We start from the raw sequence: 12,302 nt of genomic DNA on the forward strand, positions 1-12,302 counted from the left end.
TTCTAACACATTAATATGTTTTTATTGAACCATTCCATTGTAGATTTATCTTTGTGTGTCGGGTCATTGTCCTGCTGAAGGTGAATCTCCGCCCCAGCCTCAGTTCTCTTGCTGACTCAGCAGGTTTTCCTCCAAAATGTCCCTGTATTTGGCTCCATCCATCTTCACAACTATTCTTACAATCTCCACAGATTGAGGAAAAGCTGAGGAAAAGCAGCCCCACAGCATGATGCTCCCCTCCGTATATTTGACACTGGGGATGGTGCACTCAGGACCATGAGCAGTGTTAGGTTTGCTCCATACATAACGTTTTGCATTTGGGCCAAAAAGTTACACTTTTGTCTCATCTGACCAAATCACCTTCTTCCACATGGAGCTATGTCCTCCATATGACTTCTAGCAAACTTCAAACGGGATTTCTTATGGCCTCCTTTCAATAATGGCTTTCTTCCATGAAGGCCAGATTTGTGTAGAGTACGACTTATAGTTGTCCCATGTCCAGATTCCCCCAGCTCAGCAGCAGGACTTCACAGCTCCTCCAGAGTTATCATGGGGCACTTGGTTGCATTTCTTACCAGTGCTCTCCTTGTTCAGTCTGTTAGTTTAGGTGGACGGCCGTGTCTTGGTAAGTTGGCAGTGGTGCTATACTCTTTCCATTTCTGAATGATGGATTGAACAGTTGCCCCGGGAGATGTTTAAATCTTGGGAAATCTTTGTATAACTTAACACTGCTTTAAACTTCTCCACAGCTTTATCCCTGACCTCTCTGGTGCTCCTTGGCCTTCATGATGTTGTTTAGTGACCATAGCTCTGAGGCCCTCACAGAACAGCTGTAATTATACTGTAGAGTAGATTACGCACAGGCCTCTATTTAATGGTTAGGCCAAGGTGTGAACATTCTGGAGTCATTAGGAATGTTGCAAAGGCAATTTAATGCACTCAGAAAATGCTGTATGAATACTTATACACGCCCCACTTTTCACTTTTCTATTTTTTTTTTTTTTAAATAACAGAATCATGTATCATTTTGCTTTCACTTCACAGTTACGTGTGTGTGAACGTTCAGTAAAAAAATAAAAATAAAATGTTTATGTTTAGGGTTGTAAACATGACAAAATGTGCAAAAGTTCAAGGTGTATGAATACTTTCGAGCGGCACTGTATTTAGGCTTATATTTGAGTGCACAAGCCTCCACACTGACTCCATGTTGATCTCCGCAGTGTGGAGTGGTCCGTTTGTTTGTGGGAGGAGATGCAGCACTGATCCGTTCTGCTCGGCTGCTCTCCTCTGCACCTCGGAGTTGCACTTGTCAGTCAGCCTCTGCGCTAATGGCCCCAGCACATTGTGTTCTCTGCAGCCCGGCCCTGGCAGCTCTCCGGGGCAGCTTCCCTCCGCTCTATAATGAGTGAACCTCCTCCATCCACCGCATCCCTCCGCCGTGTGAATGTAAAAGGCCGGTAATTAAGTGTGGACTGGCCTGATCAAAGCCGCCGAGCCTAACGAAGCCTGGCTGCCGTCTCATCGACAATCTGCTGGCTGCACGTCAGACGGAGCAACGGATCGGCTCACGGATCTACTGTACCGGCGCAATTAGAGCGGGCGCTGACACCCCCACTGTTCCTTAAATGGGACGCGCTCGTCCAAAGGCAAAGACAATCGTGCGCTGGACACCAGTCTTATGTGCGTTTTTGTTTTGTCTTATTTCCTGATGCAAAATGGACTTTCCTAGCATTGTGCATGATTCTGAGGGGCGTAGGGCCGGGGGTATTACATTTTCTTTGATACCAGTGCTTTAACGATACAACACCAGAGCAATACTTTTTTGATACCTATACTAAAACATTTGTCATCTAGTATAATACAACAGATTACTAATGTTGAAAGAAACTTCCTTTAACTATAAAAGGGGAAAACTTTTTTTTCCCACATTTTGTGATTTATTTTTCCCAATGTTCTGTTTTCCCCATTTCCCCCCCCCCACATTTTTCCCTGAAATGTCCTCAAAATGTTGCCAACTTCATCACTTTTTAGTACATAGTAACACCATGTTTAATTGACAATCTGAAGACTGTGGCCGCATTCAAAACCATCAAATTATAGCCTCGACACTGTGTTCCAAATTATTATGCAAATTGTATTTCAGTGTCAAAAAGGTAAAAAAAATAAAAAAAAATAAAAAGGTTTTCAATGAAACTCATGGATGGTAATTGTGTCTCGGGGCTCTTTGAATCACTGACATCAATCTCAGAGACCTGGGATGATTAGTTTTCAGGTTAAGCCCAGTTAAGGGAAAAACTACTGAAAAAGGACATTCCACATTATTAAGCAGACCATCATTTTCAAGCAATATGGGAAAGAAAAAGGATCTCTCTGCTGATGAAAAGCGTGAAATAGTTGAATGCCTTGGTCTAGGTATGAAAACCTTTGATATTTCATGAAAGATTAAGCGAAATCATCATACTGATAAGAGATTTGTGGATGATTCAGAGCACACACGGGTTTGTGCAGATAAAGGCACAATGAGGACGGTTTCAGCCAGACAAATACATCAGATTAAGAGAACAGCTGCTACAAAGTACAGACAGGTATTTGAAGCTGCTGGTGAATATACCTTCTATCTGTCCTCCCCTAAACTGTTAATGAGCGTTCAGCTCACGAACAGTCTTGTTCACTGATGAGGCCGTGTGACCCTGGGTGGTCAGATGGATGGAGTAGTGGATGGTTGGTGAATGGCCACCATGTCCCAACAAGGCTGTGACGTCAGCAGTGGAGTCATGTTTTGGGCCAGAATCATGGTGAGAGAGCTGGTCGGCCCTTTAGGCTCCCTGAAGGTGTGAAAATGAACAAGATCATCCTCCTGCATGACAACGCACCATGTCCTGCTGTAAAGAATACCTCTGCATCACTGGCTGCTCTGGGCATAAAAGGAACGAAACTCATGATGTGGACCCCCTCCTCCCCTGACCTCAACCCTATTGAGAACCTTTGGAGGCGCAACAAAAAAAAACTTCTATGAGGGTGGGAGGCAGTTTTCATCCAAACAGCAGCTCTGGGAGGCTATTCTGACATCCTGCAAAGTCCTATGTTAAAATATAACTTGACCTTTTAAGATGTTTTTGATTGAAATAGCTTTTGGTTTTTTTTAAATATGACCTGCTGCAAATTCAACAAATGACCATCTTCAGTTCATTACAAGCTTTAAAATGTATTGAAACGATGAGTTGCATAATAATTTGGAACAGTAGATTTTGAGTTATTTAGTATATTTTATTTTGAAAAAAAGAAATATTGTTTTCACTGGGAGATTTTTTTCAACCACATTTAAATGATCCTCTAACAGTTAAAAACTTGGAAATTATGCTGACTTTGAGTTGACAGTGTAGAAAATCAAAGAAAAATGTCATTTGCATAATAATTTGGAACGCGGTGTATGTCCTAACCCGAGCTCCTGACCCTTAACCTTTCATGGGGTCGACTGTTAGATCTCTATGCAGTTAGTGAACGTTTGCCTCAGCAGCATTTGTCCAATTTGACTGTCCTTACCCAGCGGAAGAGGAAGTGACATCACCACAGCTGCTGTTCTTCTTCTTTAAGGTTATTGGCGGACTGCAGGCAAACAAAAGTGCATGCCGTCACCTTCTGTTTTGCATATGCAACAAAATAGTGTCCAAAAAAAGACTCTTAAGGAGAACAAGGAGATCCAAATGAGCCGTTACATTTCCCTTTAGCCTTATTTTATCTCAACAGCTGTTTCATAAAGCCACATTATGCAAATTAGCCATGCGGCTTAAGTTTGGCTTGTGCAGACTCTTATTCCATATTTTTTTTATTAAATGTGCGCCTGTCAATCAACAGTGGTTGCACATGAATCACTCGAGGGTGGGGCCGAGGGGAGTGGGGGGATTTGCGGCGCGGTGGCTTATGGGATGGCACATAGCTCCTAATCACTGGTTAGTTAGCATCAGAGGTCCCTATGCTAAAGTGGCTATGATAGTTAGCATTGAGGCTCCTTTCTCTAACTCCTTCCTACTGACAGCCCAATTCGGAGGCTTCTTATCATGGCGGACGCTGACGCACATCCGGTTTGGCGTTAGACCTCTTACCAATCTGCTCGTTTCGGATCCATGAAAAGAGCTTTTGCGCCTTTGGAGAGTTTCAAGTGCTCACTGAAGACTCACTTTTTTGCACTGGCCTTCGGCACGAGCTGAGCTGAACATTTTCTCGTGTTGATTTTATTTTCTATTTGTACACAATGTTAATTGTTTTATTTTATGAACCTGTACAGCACTTTGGGGCAGTGCCTGCTGTTTGTAAATGTGCTCTATAAATACATTTGGCCTTGACCTTGACCTTTAAAGGAACAGGCCACCATTTTTCCATACTGAGATATGTTCTTACCTGAGTTTAGACGAGTTGATACGTACCTGTCTGGTCTTTGTGCCTGTGGAAGAGATTGGTCACTTCTAACTTCACACCCGCTTGGAGCTATAGGAATACACTGGGAGAGGCCAAATGCTAACAGCATCTTCGGTCTTTTTGAGTGACTGAGGGCACACAAAAGCACCAGACAGGCAGGTATCAACTCGTCTAAGCTCAGGTAAGATCATATATCAGTATGGGAGAACGGTGGCCTGTTCCTTTAAGGTTCTCTTTCCTTCAAAATGGTCCTACGACCCACATTTGAATCCTGACCCTTCAGCCGGGAAACAAAAATGTGTTGCTTATTTGAATATCGACGTTCTTTATTATTTTTGGATGACATTTTCTCCCTGGGTAAAGCATTTGACCTCATTTCTTGATGACTTGTCACTTTTGAAGAACACTCGTCCCCTCGGCCAGTGAGCTGTAGATGTCACGGCCCGTTCTGCAGGCAGCACTTCGCTCCTGACCTGAAGGTTTCCATCCTCTCTCCGATCGGCCTTTTTAATGAACGGCGAGCGCAACGACAAGAGACGAGAGCGAGGAGTTATTTTAAGCCTCCACGTCCCCTCAGCAGAAATCCAACCAAGAAGAAGCGCAATGCGATTTAATGAAGCTTGTTTAATTAGCATTTAGTCCGTGGTAAAAGTGTGGGGCGAAAACAGGATCTGGGCTCACTTATCATTTTAATTAGCTCTTGAGTTTGTCTGGAGAGGCGCGGCGACAGAGCAGGGGGCTGTATCATCTGTGCCTCCGAATAGAGCTCTCAATAGTGTTTTGTTGGCGGTAAACAAGCCGCGCTGATAACAGTGATGGTCCAGATAGCACAAATTGGCTGGGGCTGTTTGTATCCGTCCGATGACTGGCTGCCTTTATGGCCTTAATGAGTTTAGCAGTGGCTGACGTGCAGGTGAGAGAGCCAGCGTTTAGCAGGAGCCGCCGAGCTGCTCTTTTCCGAGGGAATAACCTTTTCTGATACACGTCGGCCGGGCAGAGATGGCCAGTCCCCGGGTAACGTTTAGACCAGGGGTGCCCAATTTTTTTTCTCTGAGGGCCAAAATGAAAAAGTGCCTGCATGTCGCGGGCCAAACACGGCGATGTCAAACACAAAAAACACATAACTGCAAATTACAAAGCTACTTTATTTTATTTACTTTTTATTTTTTCGATTGAATCAAATGCAAATGTGGGCTATCTATGCAAATAACATGCTATAATAAAACAAATGGCAACTATGGCAAAAATCAAATTTTAGTAGAACAAAATCAACAATTGTAGCAATTTAGTCAAAAAAAAAAAAAACACCTGTATCTACAGCACCTACAGTAACTTTACCTCATTCGTTAACTCAAAGAAAATGCCACATTAGATTATTTTGAAACTGTAAGTTCAGCATCAATTATTTTATAAGTCCATTTTTAACATATAATGTTGCATATACAACAGCCTTTGCAATAAAAGTTGGATAACTGTGAAAGTTGCTGCTACAACGCTCTGTGATTGATAAATACCAAGACACCACAACAGTGTTTCCTTAACTTTGTGAAAGGAGTGAAACAGCGCCCCCAATTTGACTCGGATGGTCAAAAAGTGTACTGCATCCATATTTACCATTGAGAATGAATGGAAGAGAGTTAGTATTAACCACACGCAGAGCAAAAGTAGGTCACTCTCTGGTGGGCCAACAGAATTGTTTCGGTGGGCCAAATTTGGCCCGCAGGCCCCACTTTGGGCCCCCTGGTTTAGACGTTGTTGTACTTAAAACAGTAGTGAATAGTACTTTTTTCTTCCAACTGAGAAAAGCTATTTTGGATTGAGTAAAACATTTGGCTGCTCCTAAATCTGCGAGAGATAAATACGTCACATTGACGTTTGCTCGTATTAAGTATGAGTCATTTTACTCACACTACTTTTTGCCTTATTCTGTGAACTGCCGTTGTAGTTTCTGCATTCCACTTCATTTTACTGGATACTTTTGTACATCTTCGTACAAAAGTGTTTTTGTGGAGGTTCAGTGGATTTTTTACTGCAGAGAGTCCGTGTTAGCAATGAAGGCCAGCGTACTCGAGCTCCATTGATTTGTTGTGTTTGCTTGTATTTTGTTTTCACTGAGGTCTATTCCCCCACTGCCAGCAGAGGGCACACCAGCAGCATTACTCATTAATAGCCTTGTTTGTCTGAATGTTAGGTCCTCAAAAGCAGGTTTATGAAACACAAATATACACGATGCGTCCGCTTTAAAGTGAATATTCGGCAGCTGAACGCACGTCTGCACTGTGTCTACTCCACACAGTCTCACACGCTTTTAATGAGAGGCAAAACGTTCCGCTCCCCAAATTACCTTAACCGGCGCGCTCCGTGGCTCTGCGTAATCATTCGGTCCAAAATGATAGATGTAATATTGCATTTTAATCCCAATTACAGACTTCTGCTGAGTGGCTAATTGTTTGTTTTTCCCGAGCACAGCTAATTACACTACAATGTGCCAGGAGGGAGTGGATGCTTTGGAAGCGGCTCATGATTGGTCCATTCGGGCGTATGCGGGTCTGGGATGGAGGCTTTCGATTGGTCCACTTGGGTGTGTTTGAGTCATTTTGGAATCGGGGTTAAGGAGCAGCTCATGAATCACATCGTCCACTTCATCTGCTTTCTAATGATGGGAGTGATTATAGCAGAACCTTCAAGCCTGACTGCCTGACATAAAGAGGCATACTGCTCATTACATGGCAAAGAATAGAAAACATAAGCACTGCAAATACAACATGATTTAGCATTTAATTACTTAAAACCATGTCTGTGTGTGGAAAAGGGCTATGTTGGTTTGTCTCTCCAAGTTTGGTTGGAGCGCTCTCCGCTTGGAACGGGGGATTTCAAACTACGAGCCTCCATGTTTAGGTGACAGCCAATGGCTCAGATAATTCCATCCTATAACCGAGAGGCTGGCAGTTCCAATCTTGACTCCTGCAACTGTGTCCTTGGGTGAAAAGCTTCACCCAGCGCCTTTGTGAATGTAGTGTGTGATTGTAGTGTGTGATTGTAGTGTGTGATTGTAGTGTGTGAATGTAGTGTGTGTTTATTTGTAGTTTTCAATAAAAACATTTTTTGTCTTGCTCCCATTTCTTCTTGCTTCACACTGAAGTTACTGGGAACCTTACTAAGATCCAAACATGCAAAATGTGAATTTTTTGACTGGTCTGAGGCGTTTGATGGGGACTGAGTGAGTTGGCATCCTGTAAGGGGGCAACGCCACCATTCGACAATCCTACAGAGGATGAACAACTCACCCAGAAGAAACCTTCACTGCTACAAAACTGACCAGAAAGAGAAAGCAGACTCCCCTACACGGCTGCTCTCCAATTAAATATTAGACGATATTATTGTCTCTCTTGTGAAGACTTCTAGATTTCATTTGGTTTGTTTTAATATTTGCTCACAGAACATTTGTCTCAACTGTTTAATCCAGTGTTTGTTCCGTGCTTGTACGTGCACAGTGACCTGTAAGCGATCTTGGCGGGTTACACACAAAGACATAGTCATAATTCATATTCATATCTCAAGCACAAGGCTCAGGGTTTCCCACTCATGGTCTGAGCTGATAAACATTTTATGGAGCTGTGCAAAAGAAGTCGGCTTTGTTTCTGAAATTACAAACAGCCCTTTGTTGATGTGCAATCATGGCTAGTTCACAAATAGTATTTGAGTTCGACTAATGGCCAGCGTTTGTGTTCTAATGTAGTGTAAAGTCTCCTTTGAGACGCACTGCCATCAATACAGTCCCTTCTCAATGATGCGTCTGTCTGGGCTGTTGTGGAGCTGAAGACCTGGGTCATAACAAATATTAGCACCACACTGTTTATGCACGAGTGTTTCTAGCTCTCATAATGGAAGTGTTTACCCACTGAGCTGAAGAGAGAGTCAAACTGGGTCCCTTTCAAACACAAACATAAAGACTCTTCATCAGAGGTCAGAAATGAGACCACTGACCGTCTGCTGTGTTGATGTTGTGTTCCATTGTATTATTATGATGTTTGTATTCACTTTTTACGTAAAGGTCCAACCAGTCAAGCCTAAATTTAAGCCTTAGAATTAGCTTAGGCTAAAATGTGTCCAGGGCTTTCAGGAAAAAACATTTTTTGAAACAAAAGGCTACTTTTTTTGTTCCCTTTGAGAAAAATGAATTGGAAATTGACTTCCAGAACCGAGAGGTGTGTGGGCATATATTTTGTTCTTGGATTGACAGTTTTGTGATGTTATTATTATTCAATGACATTGAAATGGTAGAACAGTATAACTGTTGCCCTGCAGCCGCACTAAATGGGCCATGAGGCTGAATCAACTCTCCTGCAATTGTCTTTTATTCTTTTTTCTTTTCATTTTCAACTCAGGAACAGGAACAATAGACCCCATGTCCTTCTAAAACTGGATCGGGTCAGTACACTGACCAAGCGGCTGAACAGGTTTTGCTGTATGTTTATGAGTGAAATGAATCTTATTGTTCATAATGGATGATTTGGGCTTTCTTCCAAACAGCATCGGCCTGTAGCGTCATGTCCAACCAAGCATGATAGTGAAAGTAAGGGTATGAGCCTAAACAATGGCTTTTCATTGGACATTTTGCAAAATAACTTATCACCCATTCCCCACTCTTCTATTAGCCAGCACACACCCCTCCTTTAAGCAGATAATTCCCCCTATGGTGAGAGTAGCCCTTTAAGATTTAACAAGGCAGAGTCTTAATTAGTTTCCACATCAGTGTAAAAGAAGCTCTCATGGCCACAAACGGAGAAAGTGTCATAAAAAGCACAATTAAGCAGTGTGATCCGTTTGACACTGGCTCCCACCCTGTGTTTAGCCCCGAGCGCGGGGGGCGGAGCGGCTTGGCCCAGGCCATCGGCACAATTATAGGGGGCAGGAGAGGCGGATTAGCACAAACAGTCAGGGATCCCATCAGTCGCTAAACACGGTGCTATTATCAGCCACAGCCGCGCACTGGCACAACCACTCACCGGGCGCTTCTAATAAAAGACATTCCAATATCGCAAAGTCATTACCAAGCACAAACACCACCAGGCCATACGGACCGAGTGGGCTGAGGCAATAAAGATGCTTAACACCGACATTTGATCCTTCGCTCTGGCTGTTTATCACGTACTTTGGAAATGCAACTTTTTCATTTTCCATCATTCGCAGTACAGGTCTTATAATGCTATTTGTCCTTTATTTAGCCAGATGTTCCAGGTCATTCTGAAATGTTCCACATGAGAATCTTGTTTTCAAGGGACATGTTCTTGTACATGTTTTGTGTAGTTGGGGAAACTGAGAGAGAAACCTCAGCAGGAGAACGTGCAAACTTCAGACTGAGAAGCCCCTCCTGGCCTGAGATCATACCTGAGACCTTCTAGCTCTGAAGCAAAACCACTAATCACTGTGCCACTGCGCCTCAGCTGACTCATGCATGTAAAGATTAGATTCTTCATACTCCTCGTGTTACTAACAAATGTCCACAGTGTTGAAGACAGTGTGGTCACTCAAACAGCGATCACTCTCCTGTCTCCTGGACAATTCAGGCCTTTCTGGGACTGTCTGTGAATACTGGGTGACCCACCATCTTCTTACGGGTCTGCTCCCAGAGAGGTCCTCCAAAGAAAGTACAGTACACCTTTAAAATTCTGATTATTGCATCAAAAAAGGCCATTATAAGGATGTGGCTTTAAAAGGAATCTCCCCATGCGGAGCTGTGGCTCGAGGCTAATACTGTACAAGATATATATTCAACAAACTCTGTTGCCATTGGCACTTAAATCACTTTACATCAAGGGACCGCTCACCCAGTCACTCATTCATGCACCAGGGTCAGACACAGCAGAGATCCCAGTTATAGCACGAGCCGCTCTACTTTCTGTGTCACTGATATCAAGCTATAATGAGAAGTACAAATAAAAAGTATAGAAAAAAAGAGAAAACTCCCATGTGGCACTTTCTGCACGTGAGCTCTTTATTTCACCTTTAAGGAAAACTTCAATAGTTCTAGTGATTATCAAGCACAGTGTGGGATGAGGCAATAACCGCGCTTAACCAGGCCCTGACAACACAAAGAAAGTGTGTGTGTTTCCGACTAGAACAAAGCCCAGAAGAAAGTGTTAGCGCCTTATTAGCAGACTGAGCGCTAATCCGCCTGATGAGCCGACAGGAGGCTCTGTCTGTGGACTCAAATCAGATGATTCATAGTTTTCCTGCAGCATCAAAGAGCTTCTCTCTGAGCGCTCCGATCGACAGCCTCATCAGCCGTCGGGGTCTGGGCTGGGTTTGATGTGAGTACCCGCTCAGGGAGTGGGGTAATCCCGGGTCCACGCTACCTTCACAGCTCGGTCTGCTGATGGCCAGAGCATCGATCAGAGCGGCCTTTGAGGCGTCCGGCAGGAATATGACTATTGATCAGTAACGTCATCCTGCTGCTTATAGTCCTGTTTACTGTGTGACTCCACTAGTCAGCCTGTCAGTGCTCTGCTTACATAGGTTCAGTAGGTGTAAACGTTTTCTATAGAAAGCTCTGGGAAATATGGAAGTATCAGGATGAATCCAGGTGGATACAAAATGTTTCTAAAGTAAATAGATCAACATTGAAGTTGCTCTCAGTAAAATGTATTTTATTATTTCATCATATTTACTTTATATCTGAGGACTATTGAAGCGGTCTTTTCATCACCTTTACTTCCTTGTTCTTTACAGGGTGTTCAAAGGTCCCATATGTGAAAGTGGATAAGACTTCCCTAAGCCTGTCTCTGTGTCTGTGTCTCTGTGTCTCTGTGTATCTGTTTCTCAGTGTCTCAGTGTCTCAGTGTCTCAGTATCTCTGTGTCTGTGTCTCTGTGTCTCTGTGTCTCAGTGTATGTGTGTCTCTGTGTCTCTGTGCATGTGTGTCTCTGTGTCTCAGTGTCTCTGTGTATGTGTGTCTCTGTGTCTCTGTGCATGTGTGTCTCTGTGTATGTGTGTCTCTGTGTCTCTGTGTCTCTGTGTATGTGTGTCTCTGTGTCTCTGTGCATGTGTGTCTCTGTGTCTCAGTGTCTCAGTGTCTCTGTGTCTCTGTGTCTGTGTCTCTGTGCCTCTGTGTATCTGTGTCTCAGTGTCTCAGTGTCTCAGTATCTCTGTGTCTCTGTGTCTCTGTGTCTCAGTGTCTCAGTGTCTCAGTGTCTCTGTGTCTCTGTGTCTCTGTGTCTGTGTCTCTGTGTCTCTGTGTATCTGTGTCTCAGTGTCTCAGTGTCTCAGTGTCTCAGTGTCTCTGTGTCTCTGTGTATCTGTGTATCTGTGTCTCAGTGTCTCAGTGTCTCTGTGTCTCTGTGTCTCTGTGTCTCAGTGTCTCAGTATCTCTGTGTCTGTGTCTCTGTGTCTCTGTGTATCTGTGTCTCAGTGTCTCTGTGTCTCTGTGTCTCAGTGTCTCTGTGTCTGTGTCTCTGTGTCTCAGTGTCTCAGTGTCTCAGTGTCTCTGTGTCTCTGTGTCTCTGTGTCTCAGTGTCTCAGTATCTCTGTGTCTGTGTCTCTGTGTCTCTGTGTATCTGTGTCTCAGTGTCTCTGTGTCTCTGTGTCTCAGTGTCTCTGTGTCTGTGTCTCTGTGTCTCAGTGTCTCTGTGTCTGTGTCTCTGTGTCTCAGTGTCTCTGTGTCTGTGTCTCTGTGTCTCAGTGTCTCTGTGTCTGTGTCTCTGTGTCTCAGTGTCTCTGTGTCTGTGTCTCTGTGTCTCAGTGTCTCTGTGTCTGTGTCTCTGTGTCTCAGTGTCTCTGTGTCTCAGTGTCTCAGTGTCTCAGTGTCTCAGTGTCTCTGTGTCTGTGTCTCTGTGTCTCTGTGTCTCTGTGTCTGTGTCTCTGTGTCTCTGTGTATCTGTGTCTCAG

The 12,302-nt window shown here is 43.7% G+C and overlaps 1 protein-coding gene across 1 annotated transcript in view; it reads left to right on the forward strand.

The window, feature by feature from the left end:
* dnah9 (dynein, axonemal, heavy chain 9) overlaps window positions 1–12,302 on the forward strand; it is a gene marked incomplete at its 3' end in the record, with an annotated part of 755,285 nt that overhangs the window by 614,624 nt on the left and 128,359 nt on the right. The window lies entirely within an intron of this gene.

The sequence above is a fragment of the Gobius niger genome (genome assembly GCF_951799975.1).
Source record: "Gobius niger genome assembly, chromosome: 19".
Taxonomy (NCBI): domain Eukaryota; kingdom Metazoa; phylum Chordata; class Actinopteri; order Gobiiformes; family Gobiidae; genus Gobius; species Gobius niger.